At 45.5% G+C, this 19,502-nt stretch overlaps 1 pseudogene; it reads left to right on the top strand.

Moving 5' to 3' along the window:
• Window positions 1-489: 489 nt before the first annotated feature.
• On the top strand, window positions 490-3,592 carry LOC125513465 (uncharacterized; annotated as a pseudogene).
• The last annotated feature ends 15,910 nt before the right edge of the window (window positions 3,593-19,502 follow it).

Below are 19,502 nucleotides of genomic sequence, written 5' to 3'. Positions count from 1 at the left end.
AATATTTTTTGAACTCATGAATAATGTTTGAAGGTGCAAACATTTTTTGAACTCATGAACATTTTTGAATGTACGCATAGGCATTGCATATCACTACCCATCAATTTGTTCTTTTTTGGCAAAGACTGTCCACTATTTTTTGAAGAAACATCTATAGTTTTATTTATATGCCGTCAAATAGGAGCCCCCTGTCACGACCAACGAAATTGTCATGGACACGATCTTTCATGCACGAATTGTGCACAACAGGATTTTGAATCCATGCAGATTACAAAAAGAGGCAATCCAATGGTGTGGATTACTTGTCGTGTGTGGATCGTCTGCCTAGCAGTGCTCCACGACCAATGCTTCTGGACAGAACGAGCCAGGCTGCCCATGGGCCAGAGGGCATTGCAAGCACGCGTCGTGTTAGTCACACGAGTGTGACAACGTCCTGCAGCCCCAAAACACCGCGCCGCGTGCGCGATCTCGAAACGAGATCGATCGGCGATGGAATCGGAGCCGGCCGCGCTGCCCGACGACGCGCTCGCGGAGGTCCTCCGGCGTCTCCCGCCGCACGTCCTGGCCGAGGCCCGGGCGCCCGGCGGGTGTGCAAGGCGTGGCGCGACGCCATCGACGACCGACTGCACGGCAACCTGCTTCCGCGCTCGGTGCGCGGCATCTTCATCAACTTCGCAGCGAATCATTACTCTGAGTTCTTCGCCCGTCCCTCCACGGGCCCGGCGATCGACGGAGCGCTCAATTTCCTGCCCTGCGCGGGCGTCATAGTCACAGACCACTGCGACGGCCTTTTGCTTTGCCGCGAGTCGCGGGACGGTGTGTTGAGTAAATAGGCAATTTTTTGATTAAATTAATTCACGAGTAAATCACTAGCACGACATTGACATAAATAAACATATACTGATATTCAGTCAAGCTAGCACATACTACGCTAATTGCAGAAAGATCTACGTATAACGCTAGTATGGTTAAAACAGAAAACAGTAGAAGCGGGATAAACGAGTTATACCTTCCAGTAAGCCATGCAGAGGCCGCGGCTTTGGTGGCGGCAACGGCGTCCTCGGCGGCCTTCTTGTCGGCTTCAGCTTTCTCGGCGGCGGCACGTTCGGCATCGGTGGACATGGTGATGATGAAGGCGACGCGAACGTAGAGGAAGTAGACGATCGGAAGCGAACAGTGCGTAATCGCTGCTCAAAAACCTATTCGCCCCTCACCCCGTACAGGAATCAGAAGGGCGTGGTTTCGGAGACCTGCTCTCCCGTCGACCGTGTACGCGGCGGATGGGATGGAGTCACCGGCGGCAGCAGCAGCAAGGGAACGACGGTGGGCGTGCGCGTGGAGCAGATGTGATCTGTTCGTGGCGGCTAGGGTTAGGAGACACCGCACACTTATATGGACGCTGCCGCGTGGAGAGACGTGGGCTCAACCCACGTCCGAGTCCATGACAGCCCACAATCCGACGTCTCAGATCGTGGCCCAGCTGTCAGAGAACTCCCCGTTAGTGACTGGCAAAAATAAACGCGTAGGTGTGAGCTCGGCTCGGCTCGGCTCAATCCCGCAACCCGCTGCGCGTCGTGACGAGGCGGGCGGCGGAGGAGTGCGCGAGGGCCTCTTCTCTTCTCAAGCTCCAATAGCATGTAAAAGAGAAATCCTTATAAACTACTCCAACTCTTTTTTCACTAGTGGGGTGATACTAAACTTCCCACTACACCTAGTGTCATATAACCCACATGGACTCTTAGAGATTTTTCAGAAATTATTATATGGGTCTAAAGCCCATCTCAAATTTCAGCACGGTGCACCGCCGTGCGAGTACGCCGTCAACCCAGCCACGCGTCGGTGGGCGCGCTTGCCCAAACGACCTCGGCCGCACATGCCAGAATTCGAACAGACCGTCTACCTCGCGTTCGAGCCCGCCGTCTCGCCGTACTACCAGTTCTTTCTGATCCCACATGTGCCACTGCGACGACTGCCAGCCGACATAGAATCCGACGACGACAACTCGTTGCTCCGGCCGGAGTGGCCTCCAGCGTCATATCCATGTGTTCTCGTCGGTGACTTAGCGATGGGACGAGATGACCTTCCTCCGGGAAGGGGAGGCTGCAGGGATCGTCGTCAACATGAAGTGGAATTCTTGGTATGAGCACTGTCGTTTTTATACTGTCTACTGGCAAAGCGCGCTCTACATCCATTGCACGAATGGCTATCTTACCAGGTATCCTAGTTGCTCCCTCCTCGGTCGCCATTCTCCTTGAATAAATTGTATATACCACTGTGATTCACTTATTTTCTTATTCATTTACTTTATCTGAATGTTTATGTGTGCAGAATGTCCTTGTCAGATCACACATACAAAGTAATTAAACCATAGTTTTAAATAGCCGGCTATAGCCCGCTATAGCCTTTTTATTAGGGTGCCGCTAAATAGCCAGCTTCAGAAATAGACCGCTATAGCTGATTTGAAGGCCCGTCGTTATTTTTCATAGCCCGCTATTTAAAACATTGAATTAAACTGCCATGTGCCAGTGAATTAAGGGGATATCCCAACCGCCATCTCGGTAGATCGTCGAGAGGGGTGTATTGCACACCACTTGATGACTGGAGGACACTCCGACTTTAGGTTTGGTATCTCAGCGAATAGTGTGGTCGAATAGAATGGGTGTTAAAACATGATACCCTTCTTAAGACCTTCGAACATGATCATTATGCGCAACAATTGGGCAAACAATGGATCTTAGAAGATGTTAACTACCGTAAGTGGAGCTCTGAGAACCCTGAGTACACTTATACTAGAGATGAAAATCCCAAAACGCTTGTGGAAGAGAAATATGACTGGAACTCTGACGAGGATAACGTTCTTGATATTGAAGACGTCGTTGAAGAGGCTGAAGAAGGTGGTATCAGCATATCTTATTATTTTCTTGGATTTGATCCTTATAAAAGGTCATCTTCTTGATTTCATCAGCGATAACAACCACAGGACTGGCCTATGACTGGAACAACTCAAAATTTCAGTACTTGGGCAGTTCATGTCCATGGCTAGAAGCTTACACTAACCCACCATATGGAAGGACGGACGCATCTTTCGTGTACACGTCTTGCTGGATGGGCAAATTTTCTGGAAACGAATTAGAATCTCTATTTGAAGATGAGAAGCTATATAGGAGAAAGTTGGAGCAGGAATCTCAACTTAAGGAGGAATCCAACTTTACCTACATGGGCGAGTACGAGCTGAGCAAGCATCGTGGGCGTGCCAAGAGGGTCAAGGACTCCGCCGACAAGGTTCGTCTCAGACGCCACATCTCCGCTCGGTAGGAACCCATCGTCATCGACATCAAGTCCAAGGTGATTCACACCGGGGCGATCAAGTTCAGCCTTGGCAAGGCCACCACAGAGCTAGTCACCGTCATGGTTAGATCCTACCTACTTGATTAGTTTCCTAGGAACAAAGATGAGTAGGTATTTGCAAATCAGTTATCGCCAGCTTTATTTATCTTGCCCTACTTATCTATTTGTGCTCACTGTTGGAGCCTTGTCTTGGTACTCTGCACAATTTGTGTTGTTATTTCGGTTAGCCTTGTAAAACCGTGACTTTGTGATTCCCGTCTATGTGACTTTATTATTCCCTTATTTTTGGCAAAAGAAAGTTAACAGTGTCCAGCAGTAATTTTGAAGGACCCCGCAGCGTACATGTATGCATATACTCATAAGCACATACATACAAATTAAAATGTGTACATTCCCACTATCAATCTGTTTTTTCAGTAGTATGTTGATCCAGACTGGCAGAATGTTAGGCGTTGTAAAATTACTTAACAGTCATGATACATAGTACTTAGAAGTGATTTTACTATCTATACGTGATGATGCTGCCACTTAAAATGAACTGTATATGTTTGTCTTGGTGATCTTTTGGTGTAAGCTACATTTACTAGGATTAGAAGTATATTATTGTCATCTTTGCCAATTATCAGTTATTTTTTCTAGAAATTAGAAATCAAATCATTGTGTGCTTGCGAATCTTGCTTCATGTCTGATTTCCTTCACGGCATACCCAGCCCAGGGACTGCCATACCCAGCTCAGTGTCTGCCATGCATCTGCCTCCCTATTTGGTCAAGAGCACACACAAGTTCAGGTTCTTGCTTCCTGGTGGGTGCCTGCGATCAGGTTTACGAAACCACAAACTGTTTAATCACTCGTAGATGCAATGCTGCTGTTTCAAAATGTGCAAATGGGCCCGTGTATGCACCTCGTCCGACGTGAAACAGTGTTACTTTAGATAGGACATACTATAGTTTACCTATTTTTAGTTTGAGCAACCAACTGTATATGGGAACTTTCACCTTGTTTTTTGTAAGTGCACTAGTGATAATGGCTCTCATAAGGTTTTTTTTTGCGCGAACACGCAAAGCTTGCGTATCATTTTATTGACAGAAGAAGAAGAATGAGTAGAGGTGGGAACAACACATGCACGGATGCAAGAAGGCATGACATCACTAAAAAAACTTTCGTGATGATACGTGTTTGTCACAGTAGGTCGCGTTTTTGTCATGCATGTATATCCATGACGATTTTATGACAGAATCAAGATAGTCATACCTGTGCTGTTATAGAAGTGTTCCATGACATTACCAAAATTATCATCACGGAAGTGTCCACTTCCTTGACGATAAATCGCGCGTCACAGAAGTGCTTTGATTAAGGGTGACCGACACATGACATCCACCGTAACGGAACGCCGTTAAGCTATCGGGTCGGGTTTTTGATCCGATAACCCGTTTACAGCCCTGACCAATGGGGATTTTCCACGTGTAAAATCATCATTGACTGGAGAAAACACGTGTCGGCTCATCGCTGGGACAGATGTCATCCGCTCATTGGACAGAAGGCGTCTATGATACGTCGACACGTGTCACGGCCCAACAGAGGCCCATTCCTGTGAAAATGCTGGCCCGTTTGACTTTGTCAAAAGGTGGCGGGCCGACCCATGGAAAGCCTGTTAATGGCCTGTTCGCATATAGCCCATTTACAGCCCGCTAACCCAAGGCCCGTTATGCCCTATTCGAATTAGGCCCAGTAGCGTCATCTGTGCCATCCATGTATGGCCCATGACGTCTTTCGGCCCATATGAGGCCCTATGTAACTCTTGGCCTATTAACGGCCCGTGGTGAAACTGGCCCGTAATGAACAATGTATCACTTTACACCCATTAACGGTCCGTGGTGAAACTGGCCCGTAAAGAACAGTGTATCACTTTATACCCATTAACGGCCCGTTATTTCGTTGGGCCGTTTCCAGCCCATGTTATCTTTCAGCCTTCTCAGAGCCCATTTATTCTTGGGCTATTTTCCAGCATTCTTTTACTTACGGCCCGTTACTGTCATTTTCTGCTTGTTGGCCAAATTCAGCCCGTGGTTACAGTCGGACCGTTTGTGGTCCGTTAATACGTTGGGCCATTTTCATAGCGTATCAAATACGGCCTATTAACGATGGCCCATTATGGTCGGCCCATGAACAGACGATTCCAACTCTAGCCCCTTTACGGCCAGAATGCGGTCTGTTTGGCCCATGTTTGGCCAATCGATCATACGGCCCGTATAAGGCCCATTGATGATACGGCCCATAGAAGGCCCATTGTTTCTACGGCCCGTAGAAGGCCCATTGTTTCTACGACCAGTAGAAGGCCCACTGTTTCTACGGCCCGTAGAAGGCCCACTGTTTATACGGCCTGTAGAAGGCCCACTGTTTCTACGGCCCGTAGGAGGCCCAGTGTCACTACAGTAAATATTAGCCCATGGTTATTGTGGCCTAGTTTTAAAAAATAGGTTATTGCTGCCACTAGCAAACCACAGAAAAAGAATTGCACTGACTACAAACAAATAAATAAACAAGACAACAAGGAAATAAATAAGCAAGCAACTTACACTAGGCTATCATGGCTATTACACATATTACATCCACTGGACATCAAAATTCACCACCAGTGCAAATATAGGGAACACAACAGCATATAAACGCCACAGCAAAACAAGTCCAGAACTGAAACCACTTCAGAAGAGATCAAGAAACAATATCCCGGGTACCCATAATGCGGGCAAGATGCTTAGCAAGCTTATTAACTTTCTCTTGTTTGGCACTTAAGTCCTCCAGCGCTTGCTGTTGCACCAGAAAGTATGCATCTGAATTCTGCAAGGACTTCCTCAGTCCTACGGCTTCCTGTCGCATAATATCTGATCAATGTCTTTCAACTTGAAGTTGAGACTCAAGAAGCCGGACTGATTCAGGCAACGAGTTCGAAGAGCTGGTGTCAACAGTGGTAGCCAGTAACTCGAACACTACATGAAGACATGACTTTGGGGTTGTCCCAGTGTCTTCAATATAGTTTTTTATCAGCTTTCTTGGAGACCAACAGGGATGTCTCACTATCTTGAACCTTATGTGCATTACTTCCTTTACCATTGCATAACAGGGTACTCTTCTCCAATATTTTATCCGCATTCTAAAAGAGAAACAAACAAACACATCTCAGGTTTACAATGTAGTATATGAAACTCATTTTGGTAAACCAGTTTAGTAGTAAGGTGGACAGGATAACAACATGAAACAAACATATATCTATGTAGTATGGTCACTGTATGGTCTATATCATTCTAGTTTATGTTGCCAAATCAAGATAGATACAGTTCGAATCATATCTATTTAAGACAAAGCAGCATAGACATAATATAAGTGTGGGAAACTACACAGCAATAATAACACTTGTAATGTGCATGGCATGAGAACATAACTGTTTATTCAATTGAAACTGAAATCAACATAGAGCAAGTTATAACAGCAAACAGCCAAACACGTTGAAGAAACAGGTTTAAAACATACATGTTGCGCCATTGGAGTATCAATTGCATCCTTCAAATTTGAAATTAGTTGGTATCAGTATATACAGTGATGCAAGAGAAAAGTAGTATGAACCATAGCTACGGAACCTGACCTGAGAACAATTCTTCTTCTACTTTAAGCGTTGACTTCGGGTTTGGAGTGGTGGTCCTCGTGATTTGGGCACTGTAGTTGCCTTACTAACTGCTCGTGTTTGGGTGCTCTGTGGTGGAGACGGTGCTGTGTCAACGGGAACTGGGTGTCTATCTACTGGGGTTGGGGTTAGAAGGGGTGTAACTTGTTCTCTATCCAACTGGGTAGGGGTACAATCTGCATGAGTGTGGGTTATGTGTGGTGGGGCTGGTTCTTGGGCAAGTACAACCGTGGTTCTATCTGCATCGACAGGTAGCACGATCTTTTCTGAAGACCATGTTTTTACTCCCACAGATACTGCCATCACTCCCTCCAATTGAAATGGCTGATAAACAAGAAAAGTAATTGAATGTACAGACATTGTAAGATAGACAGGTGCAATGGATAGTAGGGAAGAAAACAGGGCATGAAATAATTCACATTTATGTTGTCTAGACAAACAGAATAGCAGGACATAATTTCACATATATGATGGCTAATTAAACAGGATAGCATGACACAATTTCACATGTATGATGGCTAACTAAACAGGATATAATGACATACTTCAAAATATGATGACTATGTAAACAGGATGACATGATATAACTATACGATGTGTCTATTAAAGTGGTTAGCATGCCATAAATCACAAACATGCCATCAATGGAAACATGATGGCATGATATAATTCACGGATAGAATGACATAATTTAAAATATGATGACCATGTAAACAGGATAAGATGATATAACTATATTATGTCTTTAGAAAATGGGTTGGCATGCCATAATTCAGATACATGCTGTCTATGTAAACATCATGGCATGACATAATTCAAATATATGATTTATATACTAAGGAAGTGAGCAGAGGGCAATCACATATATGATGTGTCAACTAAGGAGATGGCATTCAATATTGTGTATATGATGTAAAAACTAAGCATTGCAATACAACATATGCATTATATGAGTAATATAACCCTGCCAAGTTTGAGCATACACCTCAGGGGGATAATAGGACTGGTCATCTGCCTCTGAATCCTCCTCTGAAGAGCTATCTGTAACCAGCAAGATATCTGCTTCGGCAGGTAGCATTGTCTGCTGTGAAGACCTTGTTTTCACTCCAGATTTCTCCATCACCAATTCAAATGGCTGATGCACAGGAAGAGCAGTTGAATATACAAATATTGTCGACAAAAGCAATGATAAATACAAAAAAGGACGACATGATATAATTCACATATAGGACGCTTGCCTAAACAGCATGGCATTGCATAATTCACATACATAATGCCTTGCAACAAGATAACATTGCATAATTCACATATATAATGTCTTGCAACAAGATGGCATTGCATAATTCACATATATGGTAATTAGACACTAAACAGGTGGCATTCACACAAAGCATGTCTAAACTAAGAAAATGACATAGCAATGCAAGATACCATACGCATGATATGAGCAACATAACCCTGCCAAGTTAGGGCATGCACCTCGGGGGGGGGGGGGAATATGACTGGTCATCTGTCTCTGAATCCTCCTCTGAGGAGCTATCGGTAACTAGCAAGACATGCGCTTCGTCAGATAGCATTGTTTGCTCTGAAGACCTTGTTTCCACTCCAGATTTTTCCATGACCGTGCCGAACGGCTGATGCACAGGAAGAGAAATTGAATGTACCAAAATTGTTGACAAATTTAACACGTAATTAAAAATGATGGCATGATATAATTCACATATAAGATGACTGGCTAACCAGGGTGGCATTGCAAAATTCACATATATGATGCCTGGCTAGACAAGATGGCATTGCATGATTCACATATATGATAAAGAAACTAAACATATGGCATTGACACAAAGCATGTCTAAGCTAAGCAGATGACATCTTTAATGTATACAGTAAGCAATGCAAGGCACCATATGCATGATATTACCATCATCAGCATGCCAAGTTAGAGCGAAGACCTCATGGGGTAAATAGGAGTAGTCTTCTCCTTCTGAATCCCCCTCAGAACAGTTATCTTCCTCTTGATTACGATCTGAAATGGGTGGAGGGGGGCTGCCTTTCCGCCCACCATGGAACGACGTCTGCATAAAATTTTATTGCCACGCAAGGCTCGTTTCTTTTGCTCTACATGATCAGTTCCATTGTGTACAATAACTGGCATGCATAGGAATAAAACATAGTGAGATTATGTAAGGAGTGCATGCACAAATCCAGAGTGATGGTAGCAAACTGTGGATAGACCCAAAACCAATGATAGCGGGCAGATAGCTTTAGTTAAAAAATACAGATAATGGCTCCTTTAATGTTTGTTTGCACCCAACATGAAACTCATAGTAGACACCGGAGATTAACCAGATAGTAAACATATAGTACTGATTGCTTCCCCAATATGTACCCCACAACCATTTAAAAACTCAAGTTTCAGCATTAGTTTGGACCTGACTTGGAGTCTAATAGGTGAACATGGAGATAATGTAGCATGTCATCATATTAGGCGACGCATAACGTAAGCAAACATGGAAGAGTGCGACCTCTCTTGCGGACCCGTGTAGTCCTCAAGGTCATCTGCTCAGTTGATGATGGTAATGCAGTTTTCGTGGCTGCCAGCGGCAGGGAAGAAGTTCTGAGGCGGCGAAAGACAGTCTGGAGCAGCTGAGCTGGGGTGGAACACAGCGCCGCAGGAGCAGGACAAACCACACAAGGTTTTCTTTGACACATATCTGTAACAGAAGTAATTGAGTAAGGGCTTGTTTGAATTTGAGGATTCTAACAATGCCGGGATTGAAAATAGACAGGAATAGGATAGGAATGCACGTGCAAAACAGAGAATTTAAAACCACAGGATTTCTGCCAATCTGGGTGTTTGATTCACAACAATTGGAAGATCACATGATGCAAAAGAGCATGGTGAGATTAAGTCAAACCACAAGAAAATGTATGGTTATGATGCTATTATGCTACTATCTCTTAGTCTTGTGCTTGATGAATAAGAATATGAAAAGGAGGAGAAGTGGAAATTAGAATTCCTACAGTTTTTCTTCCAAGGAGATACTAAAGGAAAAAATCCTACAGTTTTCCTTTGCTCCATTCCTTTGCACCAAATTCATGAAAAGTAGTACCATAGAGAACTTTCCAATTCCGATGTTTTTCATTCACTTTTCCTTTCAAGCACTGGTGATTCTAGTAGGCAGGCTTGATAAAGGAAAATCCTACACTGAAAAAATGTTTTTGTGCTACTTCTATTACTTTGGACCCAGGCCACTGCCATACTAGCTCAACTCCCAGACCCATCGACAAATGCACAGCTCAAACGCGCAGAGATAAATAATGATGGCGTTCAAGAGAGTCCATCACAGATAGCTAAGTTGCCTGGTACGGTGGTACCTCACTGCTTGTCATATAGTAGGATAAAATAATCGTATTTCCTGTTACTACGAGTGCTCAGTGGACAATATATATAACATGTAGAGTAAAAAAGAGATGCAACAAGTGTACAACCTCTTTGGCGAAGCCATGACAATCTCAGCGTGATTGGGTTGGCCGGTGAGGATGCTCCGGCTGACTTGGCTATCGGAGGAGGGGAAGAGATCTTAGGCGTCTGGAGATGGAGCCCGAGGTACTGCTCCGCTGTGATGGAGGGTTTCGTCGTTGGAGCAGCTCCGGTGAGTTGTACGACGCCGAGGCTGAAGCAGGACAAGAGAGACAACGAACAACGTTAACTTGAGTGGAATTCTAATAGCATCTCCAATACATGACGTAAAATACATAACCACAAAGTGCTAGATGTAAAATACATCAGCTGCTCATCTCTGAACTTAACTGTCGAAACTGAATTTAACTTTTGAAACTGAACTTAACTGTCGAAACTGAACTTAATTGTGGAAACTGAATTTTGCTGTCAAAACTGAATTTTCCTGTCGAAACTGAACGCACTAGCAAGGTGAGGCTACACGTCGGTCGACTAACTTTTTCATCTCTGGTCAGTCAATTTTGCAGCCGTCCGATACGAAATCAAGGGCCTGCGGTTCATCTTCAACCTCCACCCCCCTGAGCCGCCAGGCACCACTGGCCAAACAGCAGCCCCCTCCGCCCGCGGCCGGCGGTGCGCCGCCCCGCCCACCCCGAAAACACTCCCAACCGCCGGTCCGCCGCTGCCCCGGCCATCCCTCTAGCCCCCCCCCATGCCGAGCTTTTTCTCCGGCGATCCCCACGCCACCGCCCCGCCAACACCCTGCCACCGCCGGCGACCACCGCCCCCATCCTGAACCCTAAGATAGATAGTGGGGTACCTCTTCGGCGAACCCCTCTCCCCGCTGCGGCTGGTTCTTCCTTCACCCCGGCGAGCCCCTCCCCACCCCCTGAAAGTCGACTGACCCAAAAGTCGATTCAGTCGACTGAAGTGTAGCTAAATTGGAGCAGCATCGCAAGCAAGAGCGAGAGCAGTAGCACGAGCAAGAGCAATAGTAAGAGCAGACCAGGTAGGGGACCAAGAGGAAGAGTAGAGCAGCAGCGCGAGCGAGAGCTAAAGCAGCAGCAACTCCTATTGATGTGGACGTCGCCGCCGAGGGAGCGACATCGTGGAGGAAGTGGCCGGCGACGCCGCCGTGGATGGAGCCGTGCCGTGTCGGCTCGGGACCGAGCGCCGGCAGCACCGTGAGATCGAATCAAGAAGACAATGTGGCGATTAGTGTACAACCTCTTTGGTGGCTCCGATTAGGCCGCAGCTTCATCCGAGGAAACAGTGATGATGATGCTCTTCAGGTGATGCAGGTGAAGACGGCGGTGTGGGAATGGAGGTGGCGCGAAAGACGAGGGAAACGTCGGGGCAGCTCGTTGGAGGTGGAGGACGGGGTGGCTGAACCGGCGGGACGATGAGATCGACGACGGATCCTCATCCGGTATGGTGGATGAGGGACATTGAGGTGTTGCTGTGGACGACGTCGTCGGGGAAGAGGCTCCAACTGGGTGGCGGACGGAGCAGGGTGTGGGGTTTCGTCGCGGGTTTTCGCGGCCTCGGTGTATGAATGAGTGGGCAGATGGGATGGCAGTGGGGAACCATGGCTTAGAGACGCGCTTGTCCGAAATATGGGGTAAGTTACGAAAGTACCCCTACTGATTTGAGGCGGTTCTTTCGGTTCAGGGGTACCACGGGCATTTCACGTGTCGGGATTTCACAGGAGGTGGGAGTTTTCGCGCGCGTTGTAATTTCGGAATAGCAAGGCGCGGGTTGAGATGGAGGGAGTTGTCGGAGCACAATGAGACAAAGATATATCTTAAATATTTCGGGCTAACAAGGCGTGGGTTGAAGAGGCGGGAGTTTCGCAACACGATAGACAGAGACGCTAGCTTGAATTTTCAGCATAACAAGGCGCGGCTTGAAATTTCGAAAGAACAAGCTTAACGTGTACAAAAAAAAGACAATTTGCACCTCAACACGCACAACACGCACACAAACACCATTTAGACTAGAGTAAGGTACACGTGCATTGCACGCATGAGATTTGGCAACCAAATTATGAATAAATACCATATTATAGCAGGCAAGCTTTCAGTCATATATGCATGATGTAGATGTTCGTTTAATTCTTATAGTTCATTTCATTCAAAATCATCTAGTTTTTATAAGAAAGCTAATCTATTTTAAGATTCATGGAATTGTGCATCGTAAGACATAAAGTAAAAACAAATAATGGCAAATCATGTAGAAAAACATTTGGGCAATTCTGATATGGAAGATTCTAGAACAAATAAGAAGTGCTTGTGTTTTGATGTTTGTGCATTATGCTTAAGTTCAACCATGGAGTCTTCAAGATTATACATGTGGCGAAATCTGGTGGAATCTAGATGATATCCAACGGCCAGTAGTGCTCAAATTTGACATCTTTGGACCATCGGATTCGCCTCATCCAACGACCATCTTTCAAAGTTAAAGTTACCCGCACACAATATAAAAAAATATAAAATATATATATATAGGGGTATAGATATAGATATGTGATGCGAAAGCCACCCATCATCTCTAATTAGAATAGTGTATCCATGCACGGATGCTAGTGGCCAAATGATGTCTACCATCGGTATCTCAAATTCAAATCAGTCTGACCTTGTTCAATGTGTATACATTACAACATGCTCATTTCCAAACCACACCGCGCAGATCTCCGTTATATTCATGCATGCATGGGTTTCAAACATCATGATCTCTTATTCAAATATTTGAATTCAACTTTACATTGATTATGACCTCACCTATTCTTTTACACCCACACAGTAGTCTTCTCTTTTATAATTGTACCACTAACTTTCTCTCGTGCATGCATGCACACACACTACCAGTCGGCATTATCCATCGCACGCATGCAATCTTTTTCTTCAGATCGGTCACCCATGAAGGCACACACCCACACACATCCCCCTCTCCATCATATCGGGCATTGTTTATCTCTCACGCGTGCATGCGCAACGATCGATGTTCCTCTATGTATGTGTGTATATAGCTAGGTCTTTCATAGTTTTCCACACAAACCGATCAATCGATATATCCAGTGAGGTCTCGCCCTCTTTCCCACGTCCACATCGATCAATCTATACCTCTCTCTATATAGGATTAACATATATAGCTACTACACCCACCTTAATTATATATCCAACGTCCCCCTCTCATCATCCATGCCTTCCGCTTCATCTCTCAAACGCGTGCACAATGGTGAAGACAGGGGGCAGTAAGGGCCCTGCCCCCACCCCCCTAGCATCACTATATATCGAGGCTAATATGAATGTGATCATTAGACAATTGCTGCTAAAAATGGTTTAAGTTCATCAATTGACCCTCCTCGTAAAGGATTAGCAATGCTTGGCCCCCTAGCTCATTTATTTTTCATGGCTCCGCCACTGCACGCAATAGCGCACGTGTTCGCCCCCTCTCTCTAAATATCGATCTCGCACTTGTTCATTCCTTCATAGTCTCCCTCCACTCGGCCCCTCGCACCATCTTTTAGCCCCCACCGGATTTTGCCACATGTACAATCTAGCAGACTCCATGGTTGAACTTAAGCATAATGCACAAACCTCAAAACAACAGTGGTTCTCTTTTGTTCTAGAATCTTACGTATCGTAACTGCCCAAACTTTTTTTCTAGTTGAATTGCCATTATTTGTTTTTACTTTATGCTTTACAACGCACAATTCCATGAATCATAAAATAGATTAAGGGCTTCTTTGATTCAAAGGATTCTCAAAGGAATTTTGGAGGATTCTAATCATTAGGAATTTTTCCTATCTTGGTTGTTTGATTCGTAGGATTGTAAACCATAGGAATTTTTCCATATGATTCATTTGCACTAGATTTCATAGGAAACATCCCATCCACTCAAACCTCTTTGAAAGAATTCTGCGTTTTTTCTATGCACAATCAAACACTCATACAATCCTGTAGGATTCAAGACGACATTCCACTATAATCCCATGTTTTTCCTATTCCCAAGTTCTTAGATTTTTTTTATAAAAACTAATTAATTTTGAATGAGATGAACTATAAGAATTAAACGAAGGGCTACATCAGGCATATATGACTCAGAGCTTACATGCAATAGTGTGGTATTTATTCATAATTTGGTTGCAAAATCTGATGCGTGCAATGCACGTGTACCTTACTAGTACTTCGAGTATGTGCAAAACACGTAAATTAGAATACCAATGGCACGCTACACAGTGTCTCTCTTACAGTTCATGAAGCCACGTGGCACATGTGGAGGCGTTGTCGCGACCTCCTTGCGTGGATTGATCACAGTCACGTGCTGCTGGTTCTAGAAGAATGTACTCGTCCTCCCTCAGCCATACTAGCGGTACATGCACGAAGCGAAGATGTGCACGCACGCCACGCACGCACTCATTCCCTCGCACGCACACGCGGGTACACGGGCGGACACAATTTTGTACCAAGATCCACCCCATGTGATAATTTGACGTGTGTAAAGTCATTCACTTCATTGATGGTCAATTAATACAGCGTATGCAAATTGAGTGGACGTGAGGGCGGAAGAAAGACATTATTACTCCACTGCGCGCATGCGAGTAGTTAAATCGTGGGTTGCTAGTAGTACTTCCATTGGTCTCCTTCGTATTTTGTGCCAATTTTTGACAGTAACAAAATATTTACGCATTTGAGCAGTGTAGTACTTGAAATTTATGTTCCGCTAAACTCATCGGGAGCCGTTTCGGGCCTCGAAACCAAAACTATCAATTAATCTTTACCTTGTTCCCATCACATTCGAAAGCCTGCTCACACCTACTAGTACGTACCAAACCTGAACGTGTTCCCACTATGCAGGTATTAGTACTAGTGCTAGTACTTAGGTTATAAAAAGGGGAACTACCTAACAGAAAATTACTCTACCTTTCCTCCTCATAAGTGCTTCTTCTTCGTCCGTCGTTGCCATGGCCGGTGAGCAGATCTCTAGGTCAAGAACTACTCGTAACAAGGGAGCGGCAACCAAGGCTGCGGAAAAAAGAGGGCTCGCCGCCACGCAGAGACCTCGAAAGATCTCTCACGGGCAGGCGATGGCTCCATGGAGCGCCCTAGCCGCGGAGGCGAACATACTGAGCTGGCGGAGCTGGAGTCGTTATCCCTCGACGGCATGCTCGATCAGCTCAATAAGCACCTCAATGAGCAGAAGGAGTTCATCCAAGGCTTGATGGAGTTGCTGAAGGAGAGCCTCGACGACATGCCCGCTGAGCTCAATCAGTAGGGGGAGTTGACCGCCGGCTTGGTGATGGTGCTGAAGAAGAGCATTGCCCCGGAGAAGAAGGCGACCGGCGAAATCCTACGACTTCAGGAGGACAAGGCGAAGCTCTGCCACGAGATCGACCTGTTGAAGGAGAAGAACGCTGGCTAGAAGAAGCTGCATGAGAATAGTAGTTCCTCGATGAAGATGCTGCAGACCCTCGTCATGGAACAGAAGGAGGAGTTGGCGAAGCTCCGCATCGAGCACCCGGCTGCTGTCAAGGTACGTAATGCGGCCGTGGAACAGATGATGAAGGCTCACGTCGAGAAATCCCGCGCCATGGACAGAATGAAGAAGATGGCGGAGGAGACGTTCAAGGAGATGGAGGTCGTAGAGGAGATGAAGAAGCAGTTACGACTCCACGGTGAATTAGATCATTTGGGGTGATAATCTTCCTTCTTCTTTTGCTACTGTGTTTCATCTTTTGCTTCGGGTGTTTCGCCGCATGTGTCACGTTCTCTGCGAGGCATGAATAGAACAATGGTTTTTTTTTTGAGGGAATGAATAGAACAATGCTAACAATGAGATGACTAGCAAATTAGATCATTTTTATCGCCATATGGCACCGGGCTACCGTGTTTCGTGCTCCTCCATCGCAGTACTGCTCCAGTGGAAAACTTGAGTATACTGCACGGTTCTTTGCTCCTCCTCGATCAGGTCGTCGGCGCATTTATACGAGCAGTCAAATCACAAGGCCCTGCCTTCCAGCAGTAATGAGCTGTCAAATCACAAAGGCACTCGCTTCTCGTGAAACCGACCAAGCTAGACTGACCCGCCCTCTAGCCTTTTAAAAAATGTATACTTTTGTACAATAGTAGTATCGATGGATTGCGCCATGGAGCAAAACTTGAAATTAAAAAAAGGTGGTACATGTAGAGAGCGCTCGTCGCCAAATTATGCATATAGTACTATTAAAAAGGCTAGTCACAATAATGGTGTCCAGCACAACCCACCCCTCAAATAAAACTAAGAGGGTGCTTGGATATGTTTTAGTCCCATGACTAAAAGTAGTGGGACTAAAACATGCTAGCCTCACCCATGCTTGGATCCAAATACTAAAAAGGCTAAAATCAAGTTAATGAGCATTTATTATCCTCCAAACCCTCCAATCCAGAACTCGCCTATGTTAAAGGAGAGGAGTTAAATGAGTAGAGAGAGGACTAATCCACATTTTAGTAGGGGTACCCCTGACTAAATTTTTTTAGTCTCAACACTAGTTTTAGCCCCTCTTTAGTCAGGGGTGCTTGGAACTTTAGCCTCTTAAAGAGACTATTATTAGTCAGACTAAAATAAGTCCCTTGGATCCAAGCACCCTCTAAGCATCCTGGAATTCTTTGACAAAACTAAGCACCCTGAAATTCTTTGACAACTAAACTGCTGGCTATATGATGTTGGCCATATATATTGTACGTATATAATGTGAAGAAACGAGTGGCAGTACTATACCAACTAGAAGATGAAATGTAAGAAATACTAGTATGTACGTACTGAAGAGTTAAAGTAATGAGTAGAAACATAACATAGTTCACAACACACCCCTCAAATTAAATTAAGCACACCTGAAATTAAACTTTGCAACTATTCCGGTAGACACTGCATTAGAACCACCATGAGCAACGACACTGCCACCTTACTTGGAGTCGTCATCGACGTCCTCGACTTCGTCCTTGTCCCTCTTCCTCTTGGCCGATACTTCTTTGCTTGAACCGCACACTTGGTTGTTGCTCTTCATCCAACCCTTGTAGATATTGAAGCAAAGGTAGCCATCCATTGCAGCGTAGTGGATGTGGTCTATATCTAGTACATTCCACTGCCATGCATGACGATGAAACGTGTATGGAGGTTTCTCCAGTTTACCGTACGAAGGATGAACCATGGCTCCTGCCAGGGTCAGCATTGAAGGCTAACGAGAGGACACCAGCCGATTCTTTTGGAGGTCGAAGGGGTTGCCTACAATGAGACCTATCCGACGTAGGACATCCCTGTCGTTCTTAAAGTCTACAGTAACGAATTTCACTGTTTTGTCCTTGAGGAAGTTCTTAAAATCCTGGCACTCAATGTCAGATGGCATATGTGGTAGACCAAGAAAACATTATGTACGCAAACCTGGATCATAGCGGGCTTCTTCCTCTCTTCATCCTTTAGATCCTTCTCTGGTCCCAGGACTGTGGTGTACTCAACATCTAGCCCAGTGACCCACTCATCATCTGAGTTTTCGAACATGCATCTGAAGCGAGAAAGGCATCCTTTCACCGTCGCGGAAGAACGGGTGTAGATGACGTCGAACTCATCGCCGGTGATGGTTCTAACCTTGTACTCACCGCCGATCGTGGAGATTTGGGACGCCATGGATTTGGGAGGAGGGTTGGGATTAGTGGAAATGTTGTAATGTGAATGGACGGGACGACTAGGAGCGAACCGCCGTAGTACTGAAGGGCGTGCGGGGACGAGTAGGAGCGAACTGCCAGCGTGCGAACGACAGGGTAGTGGCTTTCCATTCTCCCATGATACGGGCTTCCGAGAGCCCTTGGATCTGAGATCGAACGGTTGCATGGCGTGATTCTAGACCTATGGGTGAATATCCTATCCTGGAGGGTTATTCTGCAAATTTTTAGCAACTTAGCATGCGACCGTTTGATCTCAGATCCAAGGGCTGCCAGCAGCCCGTATCATGGTCACGCCTACCACGACCGTTGCGTCGCTCGCGCGGTCGCGCCCTTGGAGATTTAACACGGTGCGTTAGGCTATCTGATGTTGGCATGTCATAAATAGTCATCACTTAGTCACTCATACTACAACAAGGTTGGCTATAAGTGTATTTTTTACACCTCTCTATCTCTTTCTCCGTACTCCGTCCGTCCCATAATAGAAGAATGTTTTTGACACTAGTGTAGTGCCAAAAACATTCTTATATTCTGGGACACAGGGAGTACTAATATTTATTGCATTTGCCAAGGAGTGACCTCTTCCAATGAAATTGTGTTGCTAAGTTTGCTTCATTTAGTTAGCTATAGACTCAAAATTGTCTTTTCACCTAGGTACACGCGCTTAGCACCGTTTCTTCCTTGGGTCACCAAACTAGTCTCTCTCTTCTTGATTAACTTGCCACATCAGACTTTATGCCTATGTGGCAAGCTTAAGCACCTGTAGGAGCAAGTAAAAGTAAGTACAATAGTGTGCTTTACATGGCATTTTTGCATATGTGGAGGAAAGAGAGGCAAGGAAAAAGTGGAGAAGTGGGCTCTCATGCAAGAGCCAGCCTCTACTACATGGTGGAGCATTGGGAGAGGCACCTGTATGGAGGTGGTCAGGAATCGGGAGACTCACGCCGGCCGTAGCGCTGCAGTTAAAATGATAATGGCAAGTCAAATCACGGGGCCCCACCTATCCAGCAGTAACTCGCTGTTAAATCACACATCCCTATGTTTGCAGCAGCCTACTCCCTCGTCTTCTCGCGTCTCTGACAAACAGACTAGGCGGAACTGCCCCGCCGCCTACCGCGTAGGAAAAGCCCCGCCCTCGACTTTTAAATAGTATACAGTATACTAATTTTGTATCCATGGATTACGCCCGCGCCATGGAGCAAAGCGTCTAGAAAACGGAGGAGAGACGGTGGTATTGCAATAGAGAAGAGGGAGAGGCGAGACGGTGGTTTTGGAATGGAGATGATGGAGAGGAGAGGAGGTGGTTTTGCAATG

The sequence above is a fragment of the Triticum urartu genome, chromosome 6A (genome assembly GCF_056163025.1).
Source record: "Triticum urartu cultivar PI428250 chromosome 6A, HENAU_Tu73, whole genome shotgun sequence".
Lineage (NCBI taxonomy): Eukaryota > Viridiplantae > Streptophyta > Magnoliopsida > Poales > Poaceae > Triticum > Triticum urartu.
The sequence above is the reverse complement of the archived record's forward strand: the minus strand, read 5'-3'. Positions and strand labels throughout refer to the sequence as shown.